Source organism: Propithecus coquereli, unplaced genomic scaffold (genome assembly GCF_000956105.1).
Source record: "Propithecus coquereli isolate 6110/MARCELLA unplaced genomic scaffold, Pcoq_1.0 Scaffold215, whole genome shotgun sequence".
In the NCBI taxonomy this organism is placed as follows: domain Eukaryota; kingdom Metazoa; phylum Chordata; class Mammalia; order Primates; family Indriidae; genus Propithecus; species Propithecus coquereli.
Window position 1 is genome coordinate 3,147,314 of NW_012146634.1, and position 9,631 is coordinate 3,156,944.

The window sequence follows — 9,631 nt, forward strand, 5'->3', positions numbered from 1 at the left end:
TTTTTTTTTTCTATTAGTTCATGTTATCCATGAATGAATATTACTCATTGCTACAACAATATAGAGCTCAGCATAAATTCCTTTAATATTTTTAGTTGCTTTGATATTAATGCTGAAAAACTTTGTTTAGACAGATAAGTAGATGAAGATGGAGGAAGTCGTTATAGCAATGCCCATCAATTCCTTAAACTCCTTCTGAATTATATGCCCCAATTCACACACTGGTCTATCATCAAAAACTATTTTTAGGCTGGGCATGATGGCTCATGTGTATAATCCCAGTGCTTTGGGAGGCTTAGAGGGGAGGATTGCTTGAGGCCAGGAGTTTGAGACCAGCCTGGGCAAGCAACATAATAAAATAAAAAAATTAAAAAAAAAAAAAATTAGCCAGGCTACTAGGAAAGCTGAGGCAGGAGGATCGCTTGAGCCCAGGAGGTCGAGGCTGCAACGAACTGTGATCACGTCACTGCACTCCAACCTAGGTGACAGAGTGAGACCCTGTCTCAAAAAAACCCCAATGATTTCTAATCATCAATCAGTCAATGAACTGAAAATTTCGTTTGGCCTTTCTTCAATTTTACTGAAAGCATAGAGTTGGAATCTTTCTCACTTATAAGAGCATTTATTACCCGTATTATAGTTATTCTCAGCACCGACAGCAATTTTGCAAATTGGTGGCCCAGAACTTTTTACACCCCAGGGTGTAATCAGATTTAGGATGGGTGAGACGTAGCTTGTGTAGGAAGACGCCTTGATCACAGGCATATTCTCAGGCAGACTGATTCTAGGGAGGATCTGGAAAGTGATTCTCTTAAAACTGTTCATGTTGGAGTACCCTCTGGAAAGATTTCTTACTTCCCTAGGACAAGCATACCTTGGAGATATATGGCTATTTTAAGCCATGAGAATAGATGATATGCCCAGGGAGAATGTGAAAAGTGTCAAGAACAGAAACTTTAGAACAACAGCATTTTAAGTAGTGGACAGAGGACATGTAACACTCAAAACAGACCAGGAAGAAATGACCAGAGACATAAGAGAAAAATCAGAAAAAAGTAGTGTCACGGAGGCCTAGTGAGGAAAGAGTTTCTTGGCAGTGGAAGCGGCCACAGTGCAAGTGCCTAAGCCACAACAGGTGAGAGAACAGTTCACTGGATTTGGTGACCTGGTACCTAAGGACACTGACAACCTGCGAAGAAGCCACTTCATAAGGTGGGGGTGTGGGGCGGGGAGGCTGGACCGCAGCCTAGGGCAGAACGGACAGTGGAGGAGTCACAACATTCGCTCTTTCAAGGGGCTTAGCCCTGAGCGGTGCAAGAGGATGAATGAAAGCAAGTTTTCTTTTCTTTTTTTCCTTCATGGGAAAGATTTAGATGTGGTCATAGCCCTTGGGAAGGTGCCTTGGGAAGGAGAGATCGAAAGAAAGGAAAAGCAAGAGCAGTGTCTCTGAAGAAACAGAAACTAAGAGCCAGACACTGATGGGGGGGCTGCATTTGGAAACAGGAGGAAACAGGCAAGGATGGAGTTGTAGAAACACTTTGATTCTATAGCTCATAATCCCACTATCTGAACTCTCTGTCGTCTGATTTGCTGCCTGTGGGATTTTCTACCTATTGATCTTAGTGTCTTGTTTCCTGTGTATTGTATGATTTTTTTTTTTTTTTTTAACCGTAAGCTGCTTATTTTCCTTGGAAAATGGTGGGAATTCTTTGAGTCCTCAGTTGAGGTCTTGTTCCTCCAGAGAGGATTTCCTCTGCCTTCTGCACATCATCTCAAAGCACTACCACAGAACGTTAATGCAGACAGCAAAGCCATGTGAAGGCTGGCTTGTGGTTACAAGTTCTCAGGGGAGATTTCCCCACCTGCACACCAATATCAAAACAGATACATTTCATTGTCCTCTTTTGCAAGGAGAGTTTATTTCTTGTTTACTCTTCCCTTGAGATTGTAGCCCCAGGGAGGGTGCAACAGGTTTGCACAGGGTCTCCTAATGGACTCTCTGTGCTAGTGGCATTTCAGGCTTTACTTCATGAACCCTAAGTCACTGCAGCTATTGAGACAGAAACTCAGGGCAAAAGGTGGCTTTGGCGCCTGCTTACTTCCTAGGGTTCTTGCTTTCACTTCATTTTGGCCTTTGTAGATTCTTTTCCTTTTGTGTTAGCTCAGCAATGTGGTTATATTTTTAAGTGCTTATATATTTTATCCTGTGTCTTAGTTTCAGTCGAGAAGGTAGTTCAGGATATCGAGTCTGCCCTATTGCTAGAAAAGAAGCTAGTGTGCCTGCTACCTGTCATCACCTTGGTTTTGATAAGCATAAGCAACACAGGAACAGTTTTTCACTCCCGGGTTTACAGCAAATTATCCTGTTGCTATGCAGCTGTTGTTGGAAAATAGTCTGTGGGCTCGGGGTTTCTAAACCAACCGTTTCTTGGATGCCTAGAGAAGGAATGAGAGTGAGGGCCCTGGTGTGCTGATTACAAGCCATCTCCATGGTCACAGGTTGCTGGGCGCTCCTTTTACAATGTTTTCCCGGCAGCATTTAGACAGCAATAATAGCTTTCTTTCACCATTTTTCAGCTTCTGGTATTTGCTAGTGGGAGGAAGGAGTGTATACCTGCTTGTGGAGACGTGTGCGAAGTCTAAGGGACCGTAAAACGAGAGAGGAGAGCAAACTCAAAGGATAACTGTTTCCATAGGACCCTTTGAGAACAACTAGCCCATTTTTATTTTCACTTTTACAGGCAATTGGGGGAAGGAGAGGAACATAAATCATTCAACTCTGAGTTCTAAGTCTGAATATTTATTGTACCTCATAGTTGATCCTCATTTGAGTCATCTGAATTAGGAAAGACTTAAAAAATTACAGAATAATAATCTGGCATAATTTTAATATGACTTTTCTTGCTGTCTTTAAGTTTCAACAGAGGCCCCAAAGGCTGAGAGAAAAATTATAGGTACTTAAGTACCTTTACATTCTAAAGCAAGGTGCAGGATTGTTTATATTATTCAGACATCATATATTTATAAAGGAGACTTATTATAAGGAATTGGCTCACATGATTATGGAGGCTGGCAAATCCCAAATCTGTCTGCAGTCAGCAAGCTCAGATCCAGGAAAGCCAATGGTATAGTTCCAGTCTGAAAACTGGCAAGCTTGAGACCCAAGAAGAACTGATGTTTCAGCTCAAGTCTGAAAGCAGGAAAAAAATCAATGTCCCAGCTTAAGATAGTCAGGCAGAGGAGTTCCTTCTTACTTGTAGGAGGGTCAGTCTTTTCGTTCTGTCTAGGCCTTCAACTGATTAGACGAGGGCCACCCTATTAAGAATGGGGCAATCTGCTTTATTCAATCTACCAATTTAAGTGTTAATCCAAAATCACCCTCACAAACATACTTGGAATAATGTTTGATCAAATATCTGGGCACCTCATGGCTCAGTCAAGTTGACATATAAAATTAACCATCTCAGGAAGCAAAAGAAATACAGAACAGGTAGGGTAAATTAAAAGCACACAGTAAGATGGTAAACTTAGCATCCTAGACATATCAATAACTTTGTTAAACATTAACAGAGCAAAAGCTCCAGTTTAGATCAGATTAAAACATAAACAAAAACAAAAAAAAATCCAAAAACTTGCTGTTTGTAAGATACACATCTAAAACATAGGGCCCAGAGAAGTTCAAAACAAAAGAATGGAAGTACACATACTAATCACATAAATATATGAATAAATAAATGCTGATATAACTATATGAATATCAGAAGAAAAATATATATCACTGTGGTTGATTTAAAATGGCCATACATTTCTTAAAACTCCTCCCAACAAGAAGTTGAGTGTATTTCCCCACCCTGTGAATCTAGATTGACATTGTTGCTTATTTTGACCAATAGAATGCAGCAGAAATGACATTGTGTGACTTCTCAGTCCAGGCCCAAGAGGCATGCCCAGTTGGAACGCGGCTGCCATGTGAACCAGTTCAAGCTAGCTGGCTTGAGAGGCCGCGTGAAGCACTAAGACTCCCTGGCCATCTGCCAGATTATGTGAGTGAGGCTATCTATATCGGGCCAACTCATTAACTGCAAGTGGATATGTGAGCCCAGCTGATGAGTTCTCAAAAGAATTGTAAGCAAGTACAAATGGCTATTGTTTTAAGCCACTAAGTTTTGGGGTGGTTTGGTATGCAGCAATGGATAATAATAGATATAGCAATGTATTCTAAAAGTGTAGAATATACATCCTTTTCAAACACACATGGGTCATTTACAACAAGTAACTGTGCAGTGGGCCATGAAACACATTTCTACAAATTTCAAAAAACAGAAATCATAGAGTTTACATACTGGCAATAATGCAATTATACAAAGACAATTAGAAAATCTCAATGTATTTGGAAAGCAAGAAATATACTTTTAGGCTGGGCGCGGTGGCTCACGCCTGTAATCCTAGCACTCTGGGAGGCCGAGACGGGCGGATTGTTTGAGCTCAGGAGTTCGAAACCAGCCTGAGCAAGAGCGAGACCCCGTCTCTACTAAAAATAGAAAGAAATTAATCAGACAACTAAAAATATATAGAAAAAATTAGCCGGGCATGGTGGGGCATGCCTGTAGTCCCAGCTACTCGGGAGGCTGAGGCAGGAGGATCGCTTGAGCCCAGGAGTTTGAGGTTGCTGTGAGCCAGGCTGACGCCATGGCACTCACTCTAGCCCAGGCAACAAAAGCAAGACTCTGTCTCAAAAAAAAAAAAAAAAAAAAAGAAATATACTTTTAAATAACCAAAAAAAAGACATCATAGTGTATTAGAAAAATATTTTTCACTGAATGGTACTAAAAATCCTATATCAAACATAATAGAATTCAGCTAAAACAGAACTTATAGAGAAAATTATAGCCATAAATGTATGTATGAGAAAAAAAGACTGAAAATTAATTAGATAAGCATTCATCTCAAAAAGTAGTTAAAGTCAACTAAAGAAAAATAAAGAAACTAAAGAAAAAAACAAAGAAATCAGGGAAAAAAAAGAGGAAATGATAAAGCTAAAAGCAAAAATTGATGAAATGGAAACTAAGTCTAAGACTGACAAAGCCAAAAGCTGGTCTTCACCATATCTAACAACATCAATAACTTATGTTGAAACTAATCAAGAAAAGAGAGAATGCACAAATAACCAATGTCAGGGATAAAAAGGGATTAATCACTTCATATCTGTAGCTGAACAACTCTATGGCAATAAATTTGAAAACTAGATGAAATGGATAAATTCCTTAAAAAAGTAACTTATCAAAACTAGCTCATTGGGAACTAGAAAGTCTGAATAGTCCTGTACCTTTAAAGAAATTATATATGATCTTTCCACAAAGACAAAAAACAGAAGTCCAGTACCAGATTGCCCTTCGCCGGTGAGTTCTGCCAAACATCCAAGTATGAATTAATTCCACTCTAATGTAAACTCTTCCACAGAATAGAAAAAGAGGGAGCTTTTAAGAAATACTCAATGTATGAGGCTAGTACCATAATCTTGAAACCTAAACCCAAAAAAGACCAGGGTAGTATAAAAAAGGAAAATTATAGGTCAATTTCACTTATGAATATAGATGCAAAAATCTTCTGCAAAACAATAGCCAAAAATTATATAGTAATACATAAAAATCTTAATACACTGTGACCATGTAAAATTTACCCCAGGAATGCAATGTTGGTTTACATTTGAAAGTCAATCAAGACTGGACACAGTGGCTCACGCCTGTAATCCTGGCACTCTGGGAGCCGGAGGCGGGAGGATTGCTTGAGCTCAGGTGTTCAAGACCAGCCTGAGCAAGAGCAAGACCCGGTCTCTACTAAAAATAGAAAAAATTAGTCAGGTGTTGTGACACACATCTGTAGTCCCAGCTACTCAGAAGGCTGAGGCAGGAGGATTGCTCGAGCCCAGGAGTTTGAGGTTGCAGTGAGCTATGATCAAGCCACTGCACTCTAGCTGAGGTGACAGAGTGAGAATCTGTCTTTAAAAAAAAGCGAAAAACTAAAAACAAACAAAAAAATCAATCAGTGTAATCTAGCACATTAATAGATTAAAGGAAAAATTCTGACCATCTCAAAAGATTCAGAAAAACCTTCTGATAAAATTCAATATTGATTCGTAGTAAAATTCTAGGCAATTAGGCATAGAAGGGAATTTATCGATACGATAAAATAAAATTTGGGGGACAAGACAGATTATTACTATTATTACTATTGCTATTATTACTTCTGCTATTATTGCTATTATTACTTCTGTTCCACATTGTACCAGATAGCCAAATAAGTCAAGAGAAAGAAATTAAATGTATAAGATTCAGAAAGAAAGAAATAAAATTGTCACTGTTTTCAGATGATCTTATTGTATGCTTATTTTGCTTTTCTACATGCAATGATAAATTACAGTGTTTAAGATAGTGTGGTATTGGCATTGGGAGAGACAAATAAACCAAGAGGAAAGAGAGCGCAGAGACTGACTTTCATGTATGTGGACATTTTATTTATGATAAAAGTAGCACTGCTACGCAATGTGGGAAAATGTCCTTTAAAAAATGGCAGTAGGGGCCGGGTGCGGTGGCTCATGCCTGTAATCCTAGCTCTCTGGGAGGCCGAGGCGGGCGGATTGTTTGAGCTCAGGAGTTCGAAACCAGCCTGAGCAAGAGCGAGACCCCGTCTCTACTAAAAATACAAAGAAATTAATTGGACAACTAAAAATATATAGAAAAACTAGCCGGCCATGGTGGCACATGCCTGTAGTCCCAGCTACTCGGGAGGCTGAGGCAGGAGGATTGCTTGAGCCCAGGAGTTTGAGGTTGCTGTGAGCTAGGCTGACGCCACGGCACTCACTCTAGCCCGGGCAAAAGAGTGAGACTCTGTCTCAAAAAAAAAAAAAAATGGCAGTAGGTCAATTGGGCATCCACGTGGAGAAAACCTAACCCCAACTTCACACCACACACAAAAATCAACTCCATGTAGAGTATAGACTTAAATGCAAGGTGAAATTATAAAGCTTATAGAGAATGTGGTTTATTGCTTTATTGGCCCTGATTCTTCTCTCCTCCCTGTGCTCATACCCTTTCCCAGGTGACTTTGTAGTTCCTTTCATAAAAGAGCAGGGTATGTTTTCCCTCCCTTGACTCTAGGTTTGGCTACGACACTTGCTTTAGTGAAAGTGACAGTGTGCCTTTCTGACAGTGTGCCACAAGGGACCTTGCTGATCTCTGCTTGCCCTCTTCCACTTATGCCATCCCATGAGAAGGCTATGTCTGAGCCAGCCTGCTGAGCCTGAGAAGATGAGAGACACGTGGGACACAGCTGGGTGAGCTGCCCCAGTCAAACCCAGCCTGGAATCAGCCCAGCCAAGATAAGGTGAGCTGCCCCAGGCACTTGAGTGAGAATAAGAAATGATCTTTGTTTTCAGTCACTGAGCTTTGGGTGGGTTTGTTAGACAGCAATAGTCAACTTATTAGAAGGCAATATGGGAGAATATCTGTATGACTTCCAGATAGAAAGATGTTTCTTAGGCTAGTCACAAAAGTACATACTCACCATAAATAAAAAGAGTTTTTATGCTAAAATTAAGAACTCTTGTTCATCAGAAGATACTATTAAGAGAGTAAAGAGATAGCATAGAATGGAAGGTGATATCTGCAACCATTCAATCAGCAAAGAGCCAGCATCCGGAATATTTAAAATATTCCTACACAGAAATAAGAAAAGGCAGAACACCCCGTACAAAAATAAGCAAAAAGACTTGGAAGAGCACTTTTTAAAAGAGGGAATCCAAATGGATGATAAACGTATGCCAATGTTCTGAATCTCAAAAATCAGGGAAATATAAATTAAAACCAACAACAAGGTGGTAGCCTAGGGCCCAAAACTAAAACTGTGTCAGTGATAAAACACCAGTCACAAGGATAGTCAAGGAGCTTGTGAGAAACAGGATGTCTGTTTGATGTTACATTTAAAAATATGTGCTGAGCTGGGCTGTACTGCACACGCCTACCCTGTCGTAAGTCTGACCCACAATGTCTGTGTGAGTGATATTTTCTCTGGGTCATTCAAAGGAAGGGGTGGTTGCCTCCTTCCTTGGGTTGGTATAGGCCAGAGAGAATACTGCAGGAGGTGAGGGGCAGAACAGGGTTTATAAACCCAACTGCAGTGTGAAAATGCTGGTTACCTCCACCTTGTCTTCCTCTCTTGCCTTATGGTATGGCAGCCGTACGTTTTGGCTTATGGGATAGGCCCTGATCAACCATAATGCCATTAATCATAATCCCATTTCACTGGCCAGGATGGCTATCTAACCTAAATCGATTCGATCAGTCTGAAGTTCCGGACTCTTGCTGGATATTAAGCACATGTGCGGCCTGAAAGTGCTACAGCCATTGTGCTACTATGAGGAGCCCACTCTGGAGATAAGTTCTATACATGGAGGGGGCAGGGCCAAGGGAATTATAGAATGAAATCCAGTCTTGATTAGATCGTGCCTGAAATCCTACTCATTACTAGACCTTTCGGTTGTATGAACCAATGAATTCCCTTATTGTTTCAGCCAGTTTGAGTTGGCTTTCTGCTCATTGTAATAGAAGCATTCGTAGGAACTGAAGCAAGAGGTGATGAGGAAAGAGGTACTGGAATTCCCCCGGATCCAGTGATGACGGGAAGCACAGGTTACCCGCTAAATATGGCCCGGAGGCTTAATCAGTTTAAAAACAATATTTAGGGGCAAGTTTAACTGGGAACTCTGAGGCAAATGACACTTGCTGACACTTATAATTCCTGATAGTTTATTCACATTTAGAGGCGATTACTTGAGGCAACTAACTAGAATGCCTTTTAAGATGCTTTTAAGAATATAAGCTCTGGAAGGGGCCTCAAAGATCAGTCATTTCAGTGTCCTCATTGGATAGCTGGGGAAACTGAGGCCCATGAAGGTCATGTGGTTAGCTGGTAGTTCAGACAGGGACGGATCCCAGGTGTCCATATTTCTCACTGGGGTACTTTTAATTCATAAAAGCTCCTCATCTTAGTGTGTATATTCAAATACTTTCATTTTCTCTACTCACATTGACTCTCACTGGCCACATTTCTTCTTCCTCATCCAGCTTCTAAAGATCTTTTAGGAGTTTAGCAGCAACCACTTTACTGTCTCAAGTTTACTGCCATTTACAGATGTGGAGAATTCCCAGGGCATCCTGTTTCCAGGTCAGTTATGTAAGCACTAGATGAGATCCATCCTGCCACAGAGCCGTAGACAGTGTTCATTCCTCCTTAGCTTCTGGAGTTTTTGAAGCTTTCCTTCGATTTGACCCGGTTTGGCTTCTTGTCATGGGTTCTTTCTCCTGCTCTCCTTGGGGCTTAGTTCCCTTTTGTGGATTTTGAACACAGCTTCCCCAACTCCCTCATTCCTGGTGTGGCTTGGAGCCTGCTCTGGCTCTGCTCTTGGATTCCGCCACGACCTCTCGAGGTTGCACGTGAGGATTTGACAGTGCTTGACTTTCTCTTTTCACCTTCACACGGCTCTGATTGTCAAGTCCTGTGACTCTATCTGATGTCTACACCTTTCTTTTCTTTATACCACCCTTGCAGGCCACTCCTCATTATCTTGTGCCTG